This window comes from Schistocerca gregaria, chromosome 3 (genome assembly GCF_023897955.1).
Source record: "Schistocerca gregaria isolate iqSchGreg1 chromosome 3, iqSchGreg1.2, whole genome shotgun sequence".
NCBI lineage: Eukaryota > Metazoa > Arthropoda > Insecta > Orthoptera > Acrididae > Schistocerca > Schistocerca gregaria.
This window is the reverse complement of record NC_064922.1, coordinates 20,703,255-20,724,376: the sequence shown is the minus strand read 5'-3', so window position 1 is coordinate 20,724,376 and position 21,122 is coordinate 20,703,255. Positions and strand designations below refer to the sequence as shown.

The window sequence follows — 21,122 nt, the reverse complement described above, 5'->3', positions numbered from 1 at the left end:
CAGGCAGCGAGGGGCTGTAAGCTTCCTCTGTTCGCACCTATATCACCTGTGCTTCCTTGTCAGAGACCGACTATCGCAAAACATACAACTCACTCCATGAATTGATTGCTACGGCATCTGTTATCAGCAGTCACAACCAGCAACACCAGTAGCAGCCGACTGCACGCAAAGAATGGGAACGTGCAGTGGGATTTACGTGAAATCGGCGCAATTGTGGATGCTAATCGTTTGCTTGTATCTGCCCACACACCTCTGCCGGTTGGGAATTATTCCACTTGCATGGCAAGGTGCGCATGTAGGTGTGTTAAAAATTCTGGAGGCGCTGGGTATCGATCCCAGTACCTCTCGCACGCTAAGCGAGCGCTCTACCATCTGAGCTACGCCCACCCCCCCGATAACTAGTAGTGCTACATACAGTCATATCAACGTCACAGACCCTTGCACTCCCATTATTCCGCAGACAAACACTACTCTCTATGTATCAGTGAGGGTGTCTTTCAGGTTTCGTGCATTCTGTATCGAATCGTAGTTGGCCACAATGAAAGTGGCACGCATAACGTCGAAAATAGAGTTCAGACACCGCTCTGAGTAAGACGAACGTGTTGTCCACCTCTAGACTTCAATGACGTTAAGCCGTGATACCTAAGACAGATCTGCACTCGATGACACCACGATAACAGCCGGTCCCCACACTTACATCTTGCTCTCCTTATGACAGTATACATCATATCAGTCTGTGACGCTGGTTTTGCAACTTCTTGCGTGCGTTTATGTTCGCTGCGACCAACACTTACCATGCACTGACCACAAAACATGGAGGAGCCGGGGCTTGAAACCGAGACCGTTCACACGCTAAGCGAACGATCTGCCAACTGAGCTACAGCTACACACACGACCAAGCCTGGCTATTCTCCATTCTTTGCGACTCTGATGTGCACGGACACGATGGTTGGTTGGTTTGTAGCGGCGAAGGTACCAGAATACAAAGGCGCGGACACGTTCATATACACAAGAGTTCCAAGTAGTTTCGATGCTCTGGTATTACGAATGCAAATTCCGTCTGTTTTGAACGTCTTAAATTGAAAGGGCGGTCACAAATTGGTCCATTTCACTCCTTGTCCACAATCACACAGCACCTGAGGTAACAAGCACATCTCAAGCCCCATTGTGCTCTCCATTGTTCATGCCAACTCAGTGCCTCGCTCTTTGCTACTGTGTCAAACTCTTGTCGTCCAACTGCAAAACACTGGGACACAACAAGTTTCCGCTTCCCCTTTGCACTGATCGTACTACGAAACGCTCCCCAAACTTGGCAATCACCCATGCAGATGACTTTTCCGACTTTACACGACGCTCACGCAACGCTCACGCTAGTGACAGCCTTATTTATAGTTCGACGTCGCGCCAAAGCGAATGAGCACATTTCGCCTACGGCTTAGGCCGCTCTTCTAGTGTGGCTGCCCTGTGTCTGCAGGCAGCGAGGGGCTGCAAGCTTCCTGTGTTCGCACCTATATCACCTGTGCTTTCGTTGTCAGAGACAGACTATCGCAAAACATACAACTCACTCCATGAATTGATTGCTACGGCATCTGTTATCAGCTGTCACAACCAGCAACACCAGTAGCAGCCGACTGCACGCAAAGAATGGGAACGTGCAGTGGGATTTACGTGAAATCGGCGCAATTGTGGATGCTAATCGTTCGCTTGTATCTGCCTACACACCTCTGCCGGTTGGGAATTATTCCACTTGCATGGCAAGGTGCGCATGTAGGTGTGTTAAAAATTCTGGAGGCGCTGGGTATCGATGCCAGTACCTCTCGCACGCTAAGCGAGCGCTCTACCATCTGAGCTACGCCCACCCCCCCGATAACTAGTAGTGCTACATAGAGTCATATCAACGTCACAGACCCTTGCACTCCCATTATTCCGCAGACAAACACTACTCTCTATGTATCAGTGAGGGTGTCTTTCAGGTTTCGTGCATTCTGTATCGAATCGTAGTTGGCCACAATGAAAGTGGCACGCATAACGTCGAAAATAGAGTTCAGACACCGCTCTGAGTAAGACGAACGTGTTGTCCACCTCTAGACTTCAATGACGTTAAGCCGTGATACCTAAGACAGATCTGCACTCGATGACACCACGATAACAGCCGGTCCCCACACTTACATCTTGCTCTCCTTATGACAGTATACATCATATCAGTCTGTGACGCTGGTTTTGCAACTTCTTGCGTGCGTTTATGTTCGCTGCGACCAACACTTACCATGCACTGACCACAAAACATGGAGGAGCCGGGGCTTGAAACCGAGACCGTTCACACGCTAAGCGAACGATCTGCCAACTGAGCTACAGCTACACACACGACCAAGCCTGGCTATTCTCCATTCTTTGCGACTCTGATGTGCACGGACACGATGGTTGGTTGGTTTGTAGCGGCGAAGGTACCAGAATACAAAGGCGCGGACACGTTCATATACACAAGAGTTCCAAGTAGTTTCGATGCTCTGGTATTACGAATGCAAATTCCGTCTGTTTTGAACGTCTTAAATTGAAAGGGCGGTCACAAATTGGTCCATTTCACTCCTTGTCCACAATCACACAGCACCTGAGGTAACAAGCACATCTCAAGCCCCATTGTGCTCTCCATTGTTCATGCCAACTCAGTGCCTCGCTCTTTGCTACTGTGTCAAACTCTTGGCGTCCAACTGCAAAACACTGGGACACAACAAGTTTCCGCTTCCCCTTTGCACTGATCGTACTACGAAACGCTCCCCAAACTTGGCAATCACCCATGCAGATGACTTTTCCGACTTTACACGACGCTCACGCAACGCTCACGCTAGTGACAGCCTTATTTATAGTTCGACGTCGCGCCAAAGCGAATGAGCACATTTCGCCTACGGCTTAGGCCGCTCTTCTAGTGTGGCTGCCCTGTGTCTGCAGGCAGCGAGGGGCTGCAAGCTTCCTGTGTTCGCACCTATATCACCTGTGCTTTCGTTGTCAGAGACAGACTATCGCAAAACATACAACTCACTCCATGAATTGATTGCTACGGCATCTGTTATCAGCAGTCACAACCAGCAACACCAGTAGCAGCCGACTGCACGCAAAGAATGGGAACGTGCAGTGGGATTTACGTGAAATCGGCGCAATTGTGGATGCTAATCGTTCGCTTGTATCTGCCTACACACCTCTGCCGGTTGGGAATTATTCCACTTGCATGGCAAGGTGCGCATGTAGGAGTGTTAAAAATTCTGGAGGCGCTGGGTATCGATCCCAGTACCTCTCGCACGCTAAGCGAGCGCTCTACCATCTGAGCTACGCCCACCCCCCCGACACATACAGTCATATCAACGTCACAAACCCTTGCACTCCCATTATTCCGCAGACAAACACTGCTCTCTATGTATCAGTGAGGGTGTCTTTCAGGTTTCGTGCATTCTGTATCGAATCGTAGTTGGCCACAATGAAAGTGGCACGCATAACGTCGAAAATAGAGTTCAGACACCGCTCTGAGTAAGACGAACGTGTTGTCCACCTCTAGACTTCAATGACGTTAAGCCGTGATACCTAAGACAGATCTGCACTCGATGACACCACGATAACAGCCGGTCCCCACACTTACATCTTGCTCTCCTTATGACAGTATACATCATATCAGTCTGTGACGCTGGTTTTGCAACTTCTTGCGTGCGTTTATGTTCGCTGCGACCAACACTTACCATGCACTGACCACAAAACATGGAGGAGCCGGGGCTTGAAACCGAGACCGTTCACACGCTAAGCGAACGATCTGCCAACTGAGCTACAGCTACACACACGACCAAGCCTGGCTATTCTCCATTCTTTGCGACTCTGATGTGCACGGACACGATGGTTGGTTGGTTTGTAGCGGCGAAGGTACCAGAATACAAAGGCGAGGACACGTTCATATACACAAGAGTTCCAAGTAGTTTCGATGCTCTGGTATTACGAATGCAAATTCCGTCTGTTTTGAACGTCTTAAATTGAAAGGGCGGTCACAAATTGGTCCATTTCACTCCTTGTCCACAATCACACAGCACCTGAGGTAACAAGCACATCTCAAGCCCCATTGTGCTCTCCATTGTTCATGCCAACTCAGTGCCTCGCTCTTTGCTACTGTGTCAAACTCTTGTCGTCCAACTGCAAAACACTGGGACACAACAAGTTTCCGCTTCCCCTTTGCACTGATCGTACTACGAAACGCTCCCCAAACTTGGCAATCACCCATGCAGATGACTTTTCCGACTTTACACGACGCTCACGCTAGTGACAGCCTTATTTATAGTTCGACGTCGCGCCAAAGCGAATGAGCACATTTCGCCTACGGCTTAGGCCGCTCTTCTAGTGTGGCTGCCCTGTGTCTGCAGGCAGCGAGGGGCTGCAAGCTTCCTGTGTTCGCACCTATATCACCTGTGCTTTCGTTGTCAGAGACAGACTATCGCAAAACATACAACTCACTCCATGAATTGATTGCTACGGCATCTGTTATCAGCAGTCACAACCAGCAACACCAGTAGCAGCCGACTGCACGCAAAGAATGGGAACGTGCAGTGGGATTTACGTGAAATCGGCGCAATTGTGGATGCTAATCGTTCGCTTGTATCTGCCTACACACCTCTGCCGGTTGGGAATTATTCCACTTGCATGGCAAGGTGCGCATGTAGGAGTGTTAAAAATTCTGGAGGCGCTGGGTATCGATCCCAGTACCTCTCGCACGCTAAGCGAGCGCTCTACCATCTGAGCTACGCCCACCCCCCCGACACATACAGTCATATCAACGTCACAGACCCTTGCACTCCCATTATTCCGCAGACAAACACTGCTCTCTATGTATCAGTGAGGGTGTCTTTCAGGTTTCGTGCATTCTGTATCGAATCGTAGTTGGCCACAATGAAAGTGGCACGCATAACGTCGAAAATAGAGTTCAGACACCGCTCTGAGTAAGACGAACGTGTTGTCCACCTCTAGACTTCAATGACGTTAAGCCGTGATACCTAAGACAGATCTGCACTCGATGACACCACGATAACAGCCGGTCCCCACACTTACATCTTGCTCTCCTTATGACAGTATACATCATATCAGTCTGTGACGCTGGTTTTGCAACTTCTTGCGTGCGTTTATGTTCGCTGCGACCAACACTTACCATGCACTGACCACAAAACATGGAGGAGCCGGGGCTTGAAACCGAGACCGTTCACACGCTAAGCGAACGATCTGCCAACTGAGCTACAGCTACACACACGACCAAGCCTGGCTATTCTCCATTCTTTGCGACTCTGATGTGCACGGACACGATGGTTGGTTGGTTTGTAGCGGCGAAGGTACCAGAATACAAAGGCGCGGACACGTTCATATACACAAGAGTTCCAAGTAGTTTCGATGCTCTGGTATTACGAATGCAAATTCCGTCTGTTTTGAACGGCTTAAATTGAAAGGGCGGTCACAAATTGGTCCATTTCACTCCTTGTCCACAATCACACAGCACCTGAGGTAACAAGCACATCTCAAGCCCCATTGTGCTCTCCATTGTTCATGCCAACTCAGTGCCTCGCACTTTGCTACTGTGTCAAACTCTTGTCGTCCAACTGCAAAACACTGGGACACAACAAGTTTCCGCTTCCCCTTTGCACTGATCGTACTACGAAACGCTCCCCAAACTTGGCAATCACCCATGCAGATGACTTTTCCGACTTTACACGACGCTCACGCAACGCTCACGCTAGTGACAGCCTTATTTATAGTTCGACGTCGCGCCAAAGCGAATGAGCACATTTCGCCTACGGCTTAGGCCGCTCTTCTAGTGTGGCTGCGCTGTGTCTGCAGGCAGCGAGGGGCTGTAAGCTTCCTCTGTTCGCACCTATATCACCTGTGCTTCCTTGTCAGAGACCGACTATCGCAAAACATACAACTCACTCCATGAATTGATTGCTACGGCATCTGTTATCAGCAGTCACAACCAGCAACACCAGTAGCAGCCGACTGCACGCAAACAATGGGAACGTGCAGTGGGATTTACGTGAAATCGGCGCAATTGTGGATGCTAATCGTTCGCTTGTATCTGCCTACACACCTCTGCCGGTTGGGAATTATTCCACTTGCATGGCAAGGTGCGCATGTAGGTGTGTTAAAAATTCTGGAGGCGCTGGGTATCGATCCCAGTACCTCTCGCACGCTAAGCGAGCGCTCTACCATCTGAGCTACGCCCACCCCCCCAGATAACTGGTAGTGCTACATACAGTCATATCAACGTCACAGACCCTTGCACTCCCATTATTCCGCAGACAAACACTACTCTCTATGTATCAGTGAGGGTGTCTTTCAGGTTTCGTGCATTCTGTATCGAATCGTAGTTGGCCACAATGAAAGTGGCACGCATAACGTCGAAAATAGAGTTCAGACACCGCTCTGAGTAAGACGAACGTGTTGTCCACCTCTAGACTTCAATGACGTTAAGCCGTGATACCTAAGACAGATCTGCACTCGATGACACCACGATAACAGCCGGTCCCCACACTTACATCTTGCTCTCCTTATGACAGTATACATCATATCAGTCTGTGACGCTGGTTTTGCAACTTCTTGCGTGCGTTTATGTTCGCTGCGACCAACACTTACCATGCACTGACCACAAAACATGGAGGAGCCGGGGCTTGAAACCGAGACCGTTCACACGCTAAGCGAACGATCTGCCAACTGAGCTACAGCTACACACACGACCAAGCCTGGCTATTCTCCATTCTTTGCGACTCTGATGTGCACGGACACGATGGTTGGTTGGTTTGTAGCGGCGAAGGTACCAGAATACAAAGGCGCGGACACGTTCATATACACAAGAGTTCCAAGTAGTTTCGATGCTCTGGTATTACGAATGCAAATTCCGTCTGTTTTGAACGGCTTAAATTGAAAGGGCGGTCACAAATTGGTCCATTTCACTCCTTGTCCACAATCACACAGCACCTGAGGTAACAAGCACATCTCAAGCCCCATTGTGCTCTCCATTGTTCATGCCAACTCAGTGCCTCGCACTTTGCTACTGTGTCAAACTCTTGTCGTCCAACTGCAAAACACTGGGACACAACAAGTTTCCGCTTCCCCTTTGCACTGATCGTACTACGAAACGCTCCCCAAACTTGGCAATCACCCATGCAGATGACTTTTCCGACTTTACACGACGCTCACGCAACGCTCACGCTAGTGACAGCCTTATTTATAGTTCGACGTCGCGCCAAAGCGAATGAGCACATTTCGCCTACGGCTTAGGCCGCTCTTCTAGTGTGGCTGCGCTGTGTCTGCAGGCAGCGAGGGGCTGTAAGCTTCCTCTGTTCGCACCTATATCACCTGTGCTTCCTTGTCAGAGACCGACTATCGCAAAACATACAACTCACTCCATGAATTGATTGCTACGGCATCTGTTATCAGCAGTCACAACCAGCAACACCAGTAGCAGCCGACTGCACGCAAACAATGGGAACGTGCAGTGGGATTTACGTGAAATCGGCGCAATTGTGGATGCTAATCGTTCGCTTGTATCTGCCTACACACCTCTGCCGGTTGGGAATTATTCCACTTGCATGGCAAGGTGCGCATGTAGGTGTGTTAAAAATTCTGGAGGCGCTGGGTATCGATCCCAGTACCTCTCGCACGCTAAGCGAGCGCTCTACCATCTGAGCTACGCCCACCCCCCCAGATAACTGGTAGTGCTACATACAGTCATATCAACGTCACAGACCCTTGCACTCCCATTATTCCGCAGACAAACACTACTCTCTATGTATCAGTGAGGGTGTCTTTCAGGTTTCGTGCATTCTGTATCGAATCGTAGTTGGCCACAATGAAAGTGGCACGCATAACGTCGAAAATAGAGTTCAGACACCGCTCTGAGTAAGACGAACGTGTTGTCCACCTCTAGACTTCAATGACGTTAAGCCGTGATACCTAAGACAGATCTGCACTCGATGACACCACGATAACAGCCGGTCCCCACACTTACATCTTGCTCTCCTTATGACAGTATACATCATATCAGTCTGTGACGCTGGTTTTGCAACTTCTTGCGTGCGTTTATGTTCGCTGCGACCAACACTTACCATGCACTGACCACAAAACATGGAGGAGCCGGGGCTTGAAACCGAGACCGTTCACACGCTAAGCGAACGATCTGCCAACTGAGCTACAGCTACACACACGACCAAGCCTGGCTATTCTCCATTCTTTGCGACTCTGATGTGCACGGACACGATGGTTGGTTGGTTTGTAGCGGCGAAGGTACCAGAGTACAAAGGCGCGGACACGTTCATATACACAAGAGTTCCAAGTAGTTTCGATGCTCTGGTATTACGAATGCAAATTCCGTCTGTTTTGAACGGCTTAAATTGAAAGGGCGGTCACAAATTGGTCCATTTCACTCCTTGTCCACAATCACACAGCACCTGAGGTAACAAGCACATCTCAAGCCCCATTGTGCTCTCCATTGTTCATGCCAACTCAGTGCCTCGCACTTGGCTACTGTGTCAAACTCTTGTCGTCCAACTGCAAAACACTGGGACACAACAAGTTTCCGCTTCCCCTTTGCACTGATCGTACTACGAAACGCTCCCCAAACTTGGCAATCACCCATGCAGATGACTTTTCCGACTTTACACGACGCTCACGCTAGTGACAGCCTTATTTATAGTTCGACGTCGCGCCAAAGCGAATGAGCACATTTCGCCTACGGCTTAGGCCGCTCTTCTAGTGTGGCTGCGCTGTGTCTGCAGGCAGCGAGGGGCTGTAAGCTTCCTCTGTTCGCACCTATATCACCTGTGCTTCCTTGTCAGAGACCGACTATCGCAAAACATACAACTCACTCCATGAATTGATTGCTACGGCATCTGTTATCAGCAGTCACAACCAGCAACACCAGTAGCAGCCGACTGCACGCAAAGAATGGGAACGTGCAGTGGGATTTACGTGAAATCGGCGCAATTGTGGATGCTAATCGTTCGCTTGTATCTGCCTACACACCTCTGCCGGTTGGGAATTATTCCACTTGCATGGCAAGGTGCGCATGTAGGTGTGTTAAAAATTCTGGAGGCGCTGGGTATCGATCCCAGTACCTCTCGCACGCTAAGCGAGCTAATCGTATGCTTGTATCTGCCCACACACCTCTGCCGGTTGGGAATTATTCCACTTGCATGGCAAGGTGCGCATGTAGGTGTGTTAAAAATTCTGGAGGCGCTGGGTATCGATCCCAGTACCTCTCGCACGCTAAGCGAGCGCTCTACCATCTGAGCTACGCCCACCCCCCCGATAACTAGTAGTGCTACATACAGTCATATCAACGTCACAGACCCTTGCACTCCCATTATTCCGCAGACAAACACTACTCTCTATGTATCAGTGAGGGTGTCTTTCAGGTTTCGTGCATTCTGTATCGAATCGTAGTTGGCCACAATGAAAGTGGCACGCATAACGTCGAAAATAGAGTTCAGACACCGCTCTGAGTAAGACGAACGTGTTGTCCACCTCTAGACTTCAATGACGTTAAGCCGTGATACCTAAGACAGATCTGCACTCGATGACACCACGATAACAGCCGGTCCCCACACTTACATCTTGCTCTCCTTATGACAGTATACATCATATCAGTCTGTGACGCTGGTTTTGCAACTTCTTGCGTGCGTTTATGTTCGCTGCGACCAACACTTACCATGCACTGACCACAAAACATGGAGGAGCCGGGGCTTGAAACCGAGACCGTTCACACGCTAAGCGAACGATCTGCCAACTGTTCTACAGCTACACACGCGACCAAGCCTGGCTATTCTCCATTCTTTGCGACTCTGATGTGCACGGACACGATGGTTGCTTGGTTTGTAGCGGCGAAGGTACCAGAATACAAAGGCGCGGACACGTTCATATACACAAGAGTTCCAAGTAGTTTCGATGCTCTGGTATTACGAATGCAAATTCCGTCTGTTTTGAACGTCTTAAATTGAAAGGGCGGTCACAAATTGGTCCATTCCACTCCTTGTCCACAATCACACAGCACCTGAGGTAACAAGCACATCTCAAGCCCCATTGTGCTCTCCATTGTTCATGCCAACTCAGTGCCTCGCTCTTTGCTACTGTGTCAAACTCTTGTCGTCCAACTGCAAAACACTGGGACACAACAAGTTTCCGCTTCCCCTTTGCACTGATCGTACTACGAAACGCTCCCCAAACTTGGCAATCACCCATGCAGATTACTTTTCCGACTTTACACGACGCTCACGCAACGCTCACGCTAGTGACAGCCTTATTTATAGTTCGACGTCGCGCCAAAGCGAATGATCACATTTCGCCTACGGCTTAGGCCGCTCTTCTAGTGTGGCTGCCCTGTGTCTGCAGGCAGCGAGGGGCTGCAAGCTTCCTGTGTTCGCACCTATATCACCTGTGCTTTCGTTGTCAGAGACAGACTATCGCAAAACATACAACTCACTCCATGAATAGATTGCTACGGCATCTGTTATCAGCAGTCACAACCAGCAACACCAGTAGCAGCCGACTGCACGCAAAGAATGGGAACGTGCAGTGGGATTTACGTGAAATCGGCGCAATTGTGGATGCTAATCGTTCGCTTGTATCTGCCTACACACCTCTGCCGGTTGGGAATTATTCCACTTGCATGGCAAGGTGCGCATGTATGTGTGTTAAAAATTCTGGAGGCGCTGGGTATCGATCCCAGTACCTCTCGCACGCTAAGCGAGCGCTCTACCATCTGAGCTACGCCCACCCCCCCGATAACTAGTAGTGCTACATAGAGTCATATCAACGTCACAGACCCTTGCACTCCCATTATTCCGCAGACAAACACTACTCTCTATGTATCAGTGAGGGTGTCTTTCAGGTTTCGTGCATTCTGTATCGAATCGTAGTTGGCCACAATGAAAGTGGCACGCATAACGTCGAAAATAGAGTTCAGACACCGCTCTGAGTAAGACGAACGTGTTGTCCACCTCTAGACTTCAATGACGTTAAGCCGTGATACCTAAGACAGATCTGCACTCGATGACACCACGATAACAGCCGGTCCCCACACTTACATCTTGCTCTCCTTATGACAGTATACATCATATCAGTCTGTGACGCTGGTTTTGCAACTTCTTGCGTGCGTTTATGTTCGCTGCGACCAACACTTACCATGCACTGACCACAAAACATGGAGGAGCCGGGGCTTGAAACCGAGACCGTTCACACGCTAAGCGAACGATCTGCCAAATGAGCTACAGCTACACACACGACCAAGCCTGGCTATTCTCCATTCTTTGCGACTCTGATGTGCACGGACACGATGGTTGGTTGGTTTGTAGCGGCGAAGGTACCAGAATACAAAGGCGCGGACACGTTCATATACACAAGAGTTCCAAGTAGTTTCATTGCTCTGGTATTACGAATGCAAATTCCGTCTGTTTTGAACGTCTTAAATTGAAAGGGCGGTCACAAATTGGTCCATTTCACTCCTTGTCCACAATCACACAGCACCTGAGGTAACAAGCACATCTCAAGCCCCATTGTGCTCTCCATTGTTCATGCCAACTCAGTGCCTCGCTCTTTGCTACTGTGTCAAACTCTTGTCGTCCAACTGCAAAACACTGGGACACAACTAGTTTCCGCTTCCCCTTTGCACTGATCGTACTACGAAACGCTCCCCAAACTTGGCAATCACCCATGCAGATGACTTTTCCGACTTCACGCAACGCTCACGCTAGTGACAGCCTTATTTATAGTTCGACGTCGCGCCAAAGCGAATGAGCACATTTCGCCTACGGCTTAGGCCGCTCTTCTAGTGTGGCTGCCCTGTGTCTGCAGGCAGCGAGGGGCTGCAAGCTTCCTGTGTTCGCACCTATATCACCTGTGCTTTCGTTGTCAGAGACAGACTATCGCAAAACATACAACTCACTCCATGAATTGATTGCTACGGCATCTGTTATCAGCAGTCACAACCAGCAACACCAGTAGCAGCCGACTGCACGCAAAGAATGGGAACGTGCAGTGGGATTAACGTGAAATCGGCGCAATTGTGGATGCTAATCGTTCGCTTGTATCTGCCTACACACCTCTGCCGGTTTGGAATTATTCCACTTGCATCGCAAGGTGCGCATGTAGGTGTGTTAAAAATTCTGGAGGCGCTGGGTATCGATCCCAGTACCTCTCGCACGCTAAGCGAGCGCTCTACCATCTGAGCTACGCCCACCCCCCCCCCCCCCCCCCCCCCGACACAAACAGTCATATCAACGTCACAGACCCTTTCAATCCCATTATTCCGCAGACAAACACTACTCTCTATGTATCAGTGAGGGTGTCTTTCAGGTTTCGTGCATTCTGTATCGAATCGTAGTTGGCCACAATGAAAGTGGCACGCATAACGTCGAAAATAGAGTTCAGACTCCGCTCTGAGTAAGACGAACGTGTTGTCCACCTCTTGACTTCAATGACGTTAAGCCGTGATACCTAAGACAGATCTGCACTCGATGACACCACGATAACAGCCGGTCCCCACACTTACATCTTGCTCTCCTTATGACAGTATACATCATATCAGTCTGTGACGCTGGTTTTGCAACTTCTTGCGTGCGTTTATGTTCGCTGCGACCAACACTTACCATGCACTGACCACAAAACATGGAGGAGCCGGGGCTTGAAACCGAGACCGTTCACACGCTAAGCGAACGATCTGCCAACTGAGCTACAGCTACACACACGACCAAGCCTGGCTATTCTCCATTCTTTGCGACTCTGATGTGCACGGACACGATGGTTGGTTGGTTTGTAGCGGCGAAGGTACCAGAATACAAAGGCGCGGACACGTTCATATACACAAGAGTTCCAAGTAGTTTCGATGCTCTGGTATTACGAATGCAAATTCCGTCTGTTTTGAACGTCTTAAATTGAAAGGGCGGTCACAAATTGGTCCATTTCACTCCTTGTCCACAATCACACAGCACCTGAGGTAACAAGCACATCTCAAGCCCCATTGTGCTCTCCATTGTTCATGCCAACTCAGTGCCTCGCTCTTTGCTACTGTGTCAAACTCTTGTCGTCCAACTGCAAAACACTGGGACACAACAAGTTTCCGCTTCCCCTTTGCACTGATCGTACTACGAAACGCTCCCCAAACTTGGCAATCACCCATGCAGATGACTTTTCCGACTTTACACGATGCTCACGCTAGTGACAGCCTTATTTATAGTTCGACGTCGCGCCAAAGCGAATGAGCACATTTCGCCTACGGCTTAGGCCGCTCTTCTAGTGTGGCTGCCCTGTGTCTGCAGGCAGCGAGGGGCTGCAAGCTTCCTGTGTTCGCACCTATATCACCTGTACTTTCGTTGTCAGAGACAGACTATCGCAAAACATACAACTCACTCCATGAATTGATTGCTACGGCATCTGTTATCAGCAGTCACAACCAGCAACACCAGTAGCAGCCGACTGCACGCAAAGAATGGGAACGTGCAGTGGGATTTACGTGAAATCGGCGCAATTGTGGATGCTAATCGTTCGCTTGTATCTGCCTACACACCTCTGCCGGTTGGGAATTATTCCACTTGCATCGCAAGGTGCGCATGTAGGTGTGTTAAAAATTCTGGAGGCGCTGGGTATCGATCCCAGTACCTCTCGCACGCTAAGCGAGCTCTCTACCATCTGAGCTACGCCCACACCACCCGATAACTAGTAGTGCTACATACAGTCATATCAACGTCACAGACCCTTGCACTCCCATTATTCCGCAAACAAACACTACTCTCTGTGTATCAGTGAGGGTGTCTTTCAGGTTTCGTGCATTCTGTATCGAATCGTAGTTGGCCACAATAAAAGTGGCACGCATAACGTCGAAAATAGAGTTCAGACACCGCTCTGAGTAAGACGAACGTGTTGTCCACCTCTAGACTTCAATGACGTTAAGCCGTGATACCTAAGACAGATCTGCACTCGATGACACCACGATAACAGCCGGTCCCCACACTTACATCTTGCTCTCCTTATGACAGTATACATCATATCAGTCTGTGACGCTGGTTTTGCAACTTCTTGCGTGCGTTTATGTTCGCTGCGACCAACACTTACCATGCACTGACCACAAAACATGGAGGAGCCGGGGCTTGAAACCGAGACCGTTCACACGCTAAGCGAACGATCTGCCAACTGAACTACAGCTACACACACGACCAAGCCTGGCTATTCTCCATTCTTTGCGACTCTGATGTGCACGGACACGATGGTTGGTTGGTTTGTAGCGGCGAAGGTACCAGAATAAAAAGGCGCGGACACGTTCATATACACAAGAGTTCCAAGTAGTTTCGATGCTCTGGTCTTACGAATGCAAATTCCGTCTGTTTTGAACGTCTTAAATTGAAAGGGCGGTTACAAATTGGTCCATTTCACTCCTTGTCCACAATCACACAGCACCTGAGGTAACAAGCACATCTCAAGCCCCATTGTGCTCTCCATTGTTCATGCCAACTCAGTGCCTCACTCTTTGCTACTGTGTCAAACTCTTGTCGTCCAACTGCAAAACACTGGGACACAACAAGTTCCCGCTTCCCCTTTGCACTGATCGTACTACGAAACGCTCCCCAAACTTGGCAATCACCCATGCAGATGACTTTTCCGACTTTACACGACGCTCACGCTAGTGACAGCCTTATTTATAGTTCGACGTCGCGCTAAAGCGAATGAGCACATTTCGCCTACGGCTTAGGCCGCTCTTCTAGTGTGGCTGCCCTGTGTCTGCAGGCAGCGAGGGGCTGCAAGCTTTCTGTGTTCGCACCTATATCACCTGTGCTTCCTTGTCAGAGACAGACTATCGCAAAACATACAACTCACTCCATGAATTGATTGCTACGGCATCTGTTATCAGCAGTCACAACCAGCAACACCAGTAGCAGCCGACTGCACGCAAAGAATGGGAACGTGCAGTGGGATTTACGTGAAATCGGCGCAATTGTGGATGCTAATCGTTCGCTTGTATCTGCCTACACACCTCTGCCGGTTGGGAATTATTCCACTTGCATGGCAAGGTGCGCATGTAGGTGTGTTAAAAATTCTGGAGGCGCTCGGTATCGATCCCAGTACCTCTCGCACGCTAAGCGAGCGCTCTACCATCAGAGCATCTGAACATACAACTCACTCCATGAATTGATTGCTACGGCATCTGTTATCAGCAGTCACAACCAGCAACACCAGTAGCAGCCGACTGCACGCAAAGAATGGGAACGTGCAGTGGGATTTACGTGAAATCGGCGCAATTGTGGATGCTAATCGTTCGCTTGTATCTGCCTAGACACCTCTGCCGGTTGGGAATTATTCCACTTGCATCGCAAGGTGCGCATGTAGGTGTGTTAAAAATTCTGGAGGCGCTAGGTATCGATCCCAGTACCTCTCGCACGCTAAGCGAGCGCTCTACCATCTGAGCTACGCCCACCCCCCCGATAACTAGTAGTGCTACATACAGTCATATCAACGTCACAGACCCTTGCACTCCCATTATTCCGCAGACAAACACTACTCTCTATGTATCAGTGAGGGTGTCTTTCAGGTTTCGTGCATTCTGTATCGAATCGTAGTTGGCCACAATGAAAGTGGCACGCATAACGTCGAAAATAGAGTTCAGACACCGCTCTGAGTAAGACGAACGTGTTGTCCACCTCTAGACTTCAATGACGTTAAGCCGTGATACCTAAGACAGATCTGCACTCGATGACACCACGATAACAGCCGGTCCCCACACTTACATCTTGCTCTCCTTATGACAGTATACATCATATCAGTCTGTGACGCTGGTTTTGCAACTTCTTGCGTGCGTTTATGTTCGCTGCGACCAACACTTACCATGCACTGACCACAAAACATGGAGGAGCCGGGGCTTGAAACCGAGACCGTTCACACACTAAGCGAACGATCTGCCAACTGAGCTACAGCTACACACACGACCAAGCCTGGCTATTCTCCATTCTTTGCGACTCTGATGTGCACGGACACGATGGTTGGTTGGTTTGTAGCGGCGAAGGTACCAGAATACAAAGGCGCGGACACGTTCATATACACAAGAGTTCCAAGTAGTTTCGATGCTCTGGTCTTACGAATGCAAATTCCGTCTGTTTTGAACGTCTTAAATTGAAAGGGCGGTTACAAATTGGTCCATTTCACTCCTTGTCCACAATCACACAGCACCTGAGGTAACAAGCACATCTCAAGCCCCATTGTGCTCTCCATTGTTCATGCCAACTCAGTGCCTCACTCTTTGCTACTGTGTCAAACTCTTGTCGTCCAACTGCAAAACACTGGGAAACAACAAGTTTCCGCTTCCCCTTTGCACTGATCGTACTACGAAACGCTCCCCAAACTTGGCAATCACCCATGCAGATGACTTTTCCGACTTTACACGACGCTCACGCTAGTGACAGCCTTATTTATAGTTCGACGTCGCGCTAAAGCGAATGAGCACATTTCGCCTACAGCTTAGGCCGCTCTTCTAGTGTGGCTGCCCTGTGTCTGCAGGCAGCGAGGGGCTGCAAGCTTTCTGTGTTCGCACCTATATCACCTGTGCTTCCTTGTCAGAGACAGACTATCGCAAAACATACAACTCACTCCATGAATTGATTGCTACGGCATCTGTTATCAGCAGTCACAACCAGCAACACCAGTAGCAGCCGACTGCACGCAAAGAATGGGAACGTGCAGTGGGATTTACGTGAAATCGGCGCAATTGTGGATGCTAATCGTTCGCTTGTATCTGCCTACACACCTCTGCCGGTTGGGAATTATTCCACTTGCATCGCAAGGTGCGCATGTAGGTGTGTTAAAAATTCTGGAGGCGCTGGGTATCGATCCCAGTACCTCTCGCACGCTAAGCGAGCGCTCTACCATCTGAGCTACGCCCACCCCACCCGATAACTAGTAGTGCTACATACAGTCATATCAACGTCACAGACCCTTGCACTCCCATTATTCCGTAGACAAACACTACTCTCTGTGTATCAGTGAGGGTGTCTTTCAGGTTTCGTGCATTCTGTATCGAATCGTAGTTGGCCACAATGAAAGTGGCACGCATAACGTCGAAAATAGAGTTCAGACACCGCTCTGAGTAAGACGAACGTGTTGTCCACCTCTAGACTTCAATGACGTTAAGCCGTGATACCTAAGACAGATCTGCACTCGATGACACCACGATAACAGCCGGTCCCCACACTTACATCTTGCTCTCCTTATGACAGTATACATCATATCAGTCTGTGACGCTGGTTTTGCAACTTCTTGCGTGCGTTTATGTTCGCTGCGACCAACACTTACCATGCACTGACCACAAAACATGGAGGAGCCGGGGCTTGAAACCGAGACCGTTCACACGCTAAGCGAACGATCTGCCAACTGAGCTACAGCTACACACACGACCAAGCCTGGCTATTCTCCATTCTTTGCGACTCTGATGTGCACGGACACGATGGTTGGTTGGTTTGTAGCGGCGAAGGTACCAGAATACAAAGGCGCGGACACGTTCATATACACAAGAATTCCAAGTAGTTTCGATGCTCTGGTCTTACGAATGCAAATTCCGTCTGTTTTGAACGTCTTAAATTGAAAGGGCGGTTACAAATTGGTCCATTTCACTCCTTGTCCACAATCACACAGCACCTGAGGTAACAAGCACATCTCAAGCCCCATTGTGCCCTCCATTGTTCATGCCAACTCAGTGCCTCACTCTTTGCTACTGTGTCAAACTCTTGTCGTCCAACTGCAAAACACTGGGACACAACAAGTTTCCGCTTCCCCTTTGCACTGATCGTACTACGAAACGCTCCCCAAACTTGGCAATCACCCATGCAGATGACTTTTCCGACTTTACACGACGCTCACGCTAGTGACAGCCTTATTTATAGTTCGACGTCGCGCTAAAGCGAATGAGCACATTTCGCCTACGGCTTAGGCCGCTCTTCTAGTGTGGCTGCCCTGTGTCTGCAGGCAGCGAGGGGCTGCAAGCTTTCTGTGTTCGCACCTATATCACCTGTGCTTCCTTGTCAGAGACAGACTATCGCAAAACATACAACTCACTAGATGAATTGATTGCTACGGCATCTGTTATCAGCAGTCACAACCAGCAACACCAGTAGCAGCCGACTGCACGCAAAGAATGGGAACGTGCAGTGGGATTTACGTGAAATCGGCGCAATTGTGGATGCTAATCGTTCGCTTGTATCTGCCTACACACCTCTGCCGGTTGGGAATTATTCCACTTGCATGGCAAGGTGCGCATGTAGGTGTGTTAAAAATTCTGGAGGCGCTGGGTATCGATCCCAGTACCTCTCGCACGCTAAGCGAGCGCTCTACCATCTGAGCATCTGAACATACAACTCACTCCATGAATTGATTGCTACGGCATCTGTTATCAGCAGTCACAACCAGCAACACCAGTAGCAGCCGACTGCACGCAAAGAATGGGAACGTGCAGTGGGATTTACTTGAAATCGGAGCAATTGTGGATGCTAATCGTTCGCTTGTATCTGCCTAGACACCTCTGCCGGTTGGGAATTATTCCACTTGCATCGCAAGGTGCGCATGTAGGTGTGTTAAAAATTCTGCAGGCGCTGGGTATCGATCCCAGTACCTCTCGCACGCTAAGCGAGCGCTCTACCATCTGAGCTACGCCCACCTCCCCGATAACTAGTAGTGCTACATACAGTCATATCAACGTCACAGACCCTTGCACTCCCATTATTCCGCAGACAAACACTACTCTCTATGTATCAGTGAGGGTGTCTTTCAGGTTTCGTGCATTCTGTATCGAATCGTAGTTGGCCACAATAAAAGTGGCACGCATAACGTCGAAAATAGAGTTCAGACACCGCTCTGAGTAAGACGAACGTGTTGTCCACCTCTAGACTTCAATGACGTTAAGCCGTGATACCTGAGACAGATCTGCACTCGATGACACCACGATAACAGCCGGTCCCCACACTTACATCTTGCTCTCCTTATGACAGTATACATCATATCAGTCTGTGACGCTGGTTTTGCAACTTCTTGCGTGCGTTTATGTTCGCTGCGACCAACACTTACCATGCACTGACCACAAAACATGGAGGAGCCGGGGCTTGAAACCGAGACCGTTCACACGCTAAGCGAACGATCTGCCAACTGAGCTACAGCTACACACACGACCAAGCCTGGCTATTCTCCATTCTTTGCGACTCTGATGTGCACGGACACGATGGTTGGTTGGTTTGTAGCGGCGAAGGTACCAGAATACAAAGGCGCGGACACGTTCATATACACAAGAGTTCCAAGTAGTTTCGATGCTCTGGTCTTACGAATGCAAATTCCGTCTGTTTTGAACGTCTTAAATTGAAAGGGCGGTCACAAATTAGTCCATTTCACTCCTTGTCCACAATCACACAGCACCTGAGGTAACAAGCACATCTCAAGCCCCATTGTGCTCTCCATTGTTCATGCCAACTCAGTGCCTCGCTCTTTGCTACTGTGTCAAACTCTTGTCGTCCAACTGCAAAACACTGGGACACAACAAGTTTCCGCTTCCCCTTTGTACTGATCGTACTACGAAACGCTCCCCAAACTTGGCAATCACCCATGCAGATGACTTTTCCGACTTTACACGACGCTCACGCAACGCTCACGCTAGTGACAGCCTTATTTATAGTTCGACGTCGCGCCAAAGCGAATGAGCACATTTCGCCTACGGCTTAGGCCGCTCTTCTAGTGTGGCTGCCCTGTGTCTGCAGGCAGCGAGGGGCTGCAAGCTTCCTGTGTTCGCACCTATATCACCTGTGCTTCCTTGTCAGAGACAGACTATCGCAAAACATACAACTCACTCCATGAATTGATTGCTACGGCATCTGTTATCAGCAGTCACAACCAGCAACACCAGTAGCAGCCGACTGCACGCAAAGAATGGGAACGTGCAGTGGGATTTACGTGAAATCGGCGCAATTGTGGATGCTAATCGTTCGCTTGTATCTGCCTACACACCTCTGCCGGTTGGGAATTATTCCACTTGCATCGCAAGGTGCGCATGTAGGTGTGTTAAAAATTCTGGAGGCGTTGGGTATCGATCCCAGTACCTCTCGCACGCTAAGCGAGCGCTCTACCATCTGAGCTACGCCCACCCCACCCGATAACTAGTAGAGCTACATACAGTCATATCAACGTCACAGACCCTTGCACTCCCATTATTCCGTAGACAAACACTACTCTCTGTGTATCAGTGAGGGTGTCTTTCAGGTTTCGTGCATTCTGTATCGAATCGTAGTTGGCCACAATGAAAGTGGCACGCATAACGTCGAAAATAGAGTTCAGACACCGCTCTGAGTAAGACGAACGTGTTGTCCACCTCTAGACTTCAATGACGTTAAGCCGTGATACCTAAGACAGATCTGCACTCGATGACACCACGATAACAGCCGGTCCCCACACTTACATCTTGCTCTCCTTATGACAGTATACATCATATCAGTCTGTGACGCTGGTTTTGCAACTTCTTGCGTGCGTTTATGTTCGCTGCGACCAACACTTACCATGCACTGACCACAAAACATGGAGGAGCCGGGGCTTGAAACCGAGACCGTTCACACGCTAAGCGAACGATCTGCCAACTGAGCTACAGCTACACACACGACCAAGCCTGGCTATTCTCCATTCTTTGCGACTCTGATGTGCACGGACACGATGGTTGGTTGGTTTGTAGCGGCGAAGGTACCAGAATACAAAGGCGCGGACACGTTCATATACACAAGAATTCCAAGTAGTTTCGATGCTCTGGTCTTACGAATGCAAATTCCGTCTGTTTTGAACGTCTTAAATTGAAAGGGCGGTTACAAATTGGTCCATTTCACTCCTTGTCCACAATCACACAGCACCTGAGGTAACAAGCACATCTCAAGCCCCATTGTGCTCTCCATTGTTCATGCCAACTCAGTGCCTCACTCTTTGCTACTGTGTCAAACTCTTGTCGTCCAACTGCAAAACACTGGGACACAACAAGTTTCCGCTTCCCCTTTGCACTGATCGTACTACGAAACGCTCCCCAAACTTGGCAATCACCCATGCAGATGACTTTTCCG

General features: G+C 49.4%; 10 non-coding genes across 10 annotated transcripts; all 10 read right to left on the bottom strand.

Annotated features, from left to right (window-relative positions):
* Positions 1 to 314: 314 nt before the first annotated feature.
* On the bottom strand, positions 315 to 388 carry Trnaa-agc (transfer RNA alanine (anticodon AGC)). The gene has a single exon. It is a non-coding gene; the product is annotated as a tRNA-Ala (tRNA).
* A 2,870-nt stretch (positions 389 to 3,258) lies between these two features.
* Positions 3,259 to 3,332, bottom strand: Trnaa-agc (transfer RNA alanine (anticodon AGC)). Its single transcript has one exon. It is a non-coding gene; the product is annotated as a tRNA-Ala (tRNA).
* A 1,374-nt stretch (positions 3,333 to 4,706) lies between these two features.
* On the bottom strand, positions 4,707 to 4,780 carry Trnaa-agc (transfer RNA alanine (anticodon AGC)). The gene has a single exon. It is a non-coding gene; the product is annotated as a tRNA-Ala (tRNA).
* A 1,384-nt stretch (positions 4,781 to 6,164) lies between these two features.
* Positions 6,165 to 6,238, bottom strand: Trnaa-agc (transfer RNA alanine (anticodon AGC)). Its single transcript has one exon. It is a non-coding gene; the product is annotated as a tRNA-Ala (tRNA).
* Positions 6,239 to 7,636: 1,398 nt separating this feature from the next.
* On the bottom strand, positions 7,637 to 7,710 carry Trnaa-agc (transfer RNA alanine (anticodon AGC)). The gene has a single exon. It is a non-coding gene; the product is annotated as a tRNA-Ala (tRNA).
* Positions 7,711 to 9,238: 1,528 nt separating this feature from the next.
* Trnaa-agc (transfer RNA alanine (anticodon AGC)) lies at positions 9,239 to 9,312 on the bottom strand. Its single transcript has one exon. It is a non-coding gene; the product is annotated as a tRNA-Ala (tRNA).
* A 1,398-nt stretch (positions 9,313 to 10,710) lies between these two features.
* Positions 10,711 to 10,784, bottom strand: Trnaa-agc (transfer RNA alanine (anticodon AGC)). The gene has a single exon. It is a non-coding gene; the product is annotated as a tRNA-Ala (tRNA).
* Positions 10,785 to 12,171: 1,387 nt separating this feature from the next.
* On the bottom strand, positions 12,172 to 12,245 carry Trnaa-agc (transfer RNA alanine (anticodon AGC)). The gene has a single exon. It is a non-coding gene; the product is annotated as a tRNA-Ala (tRNA).
* Positions 12,246 to 16,859: 4,614 nt separating this feature from the next.
* Positions 16,860 to 16,933, bottom strand: Trnaa-agc (transfer RNA alanine (anticodon AGC)). The gene has a single exon. It is a non-coding gene; the product is annotated as a tRNA-Ala (tRNA).
* Positions 16,934 to 18,624: 1,691 nt separating this feature from the next.
* On the bottom strand, positions 18,625 to 18,697 carry Trnaa-agc (transfer RNA alanine (anticodon AGC)). Its single transcript has one exon. It is a non-coding gene; the product is annotated as a tRNA-Ala (tRNA).
* Between the last annotated feature and the right edge of the window lie 2,425 nt (positions 18,698 to 21,122).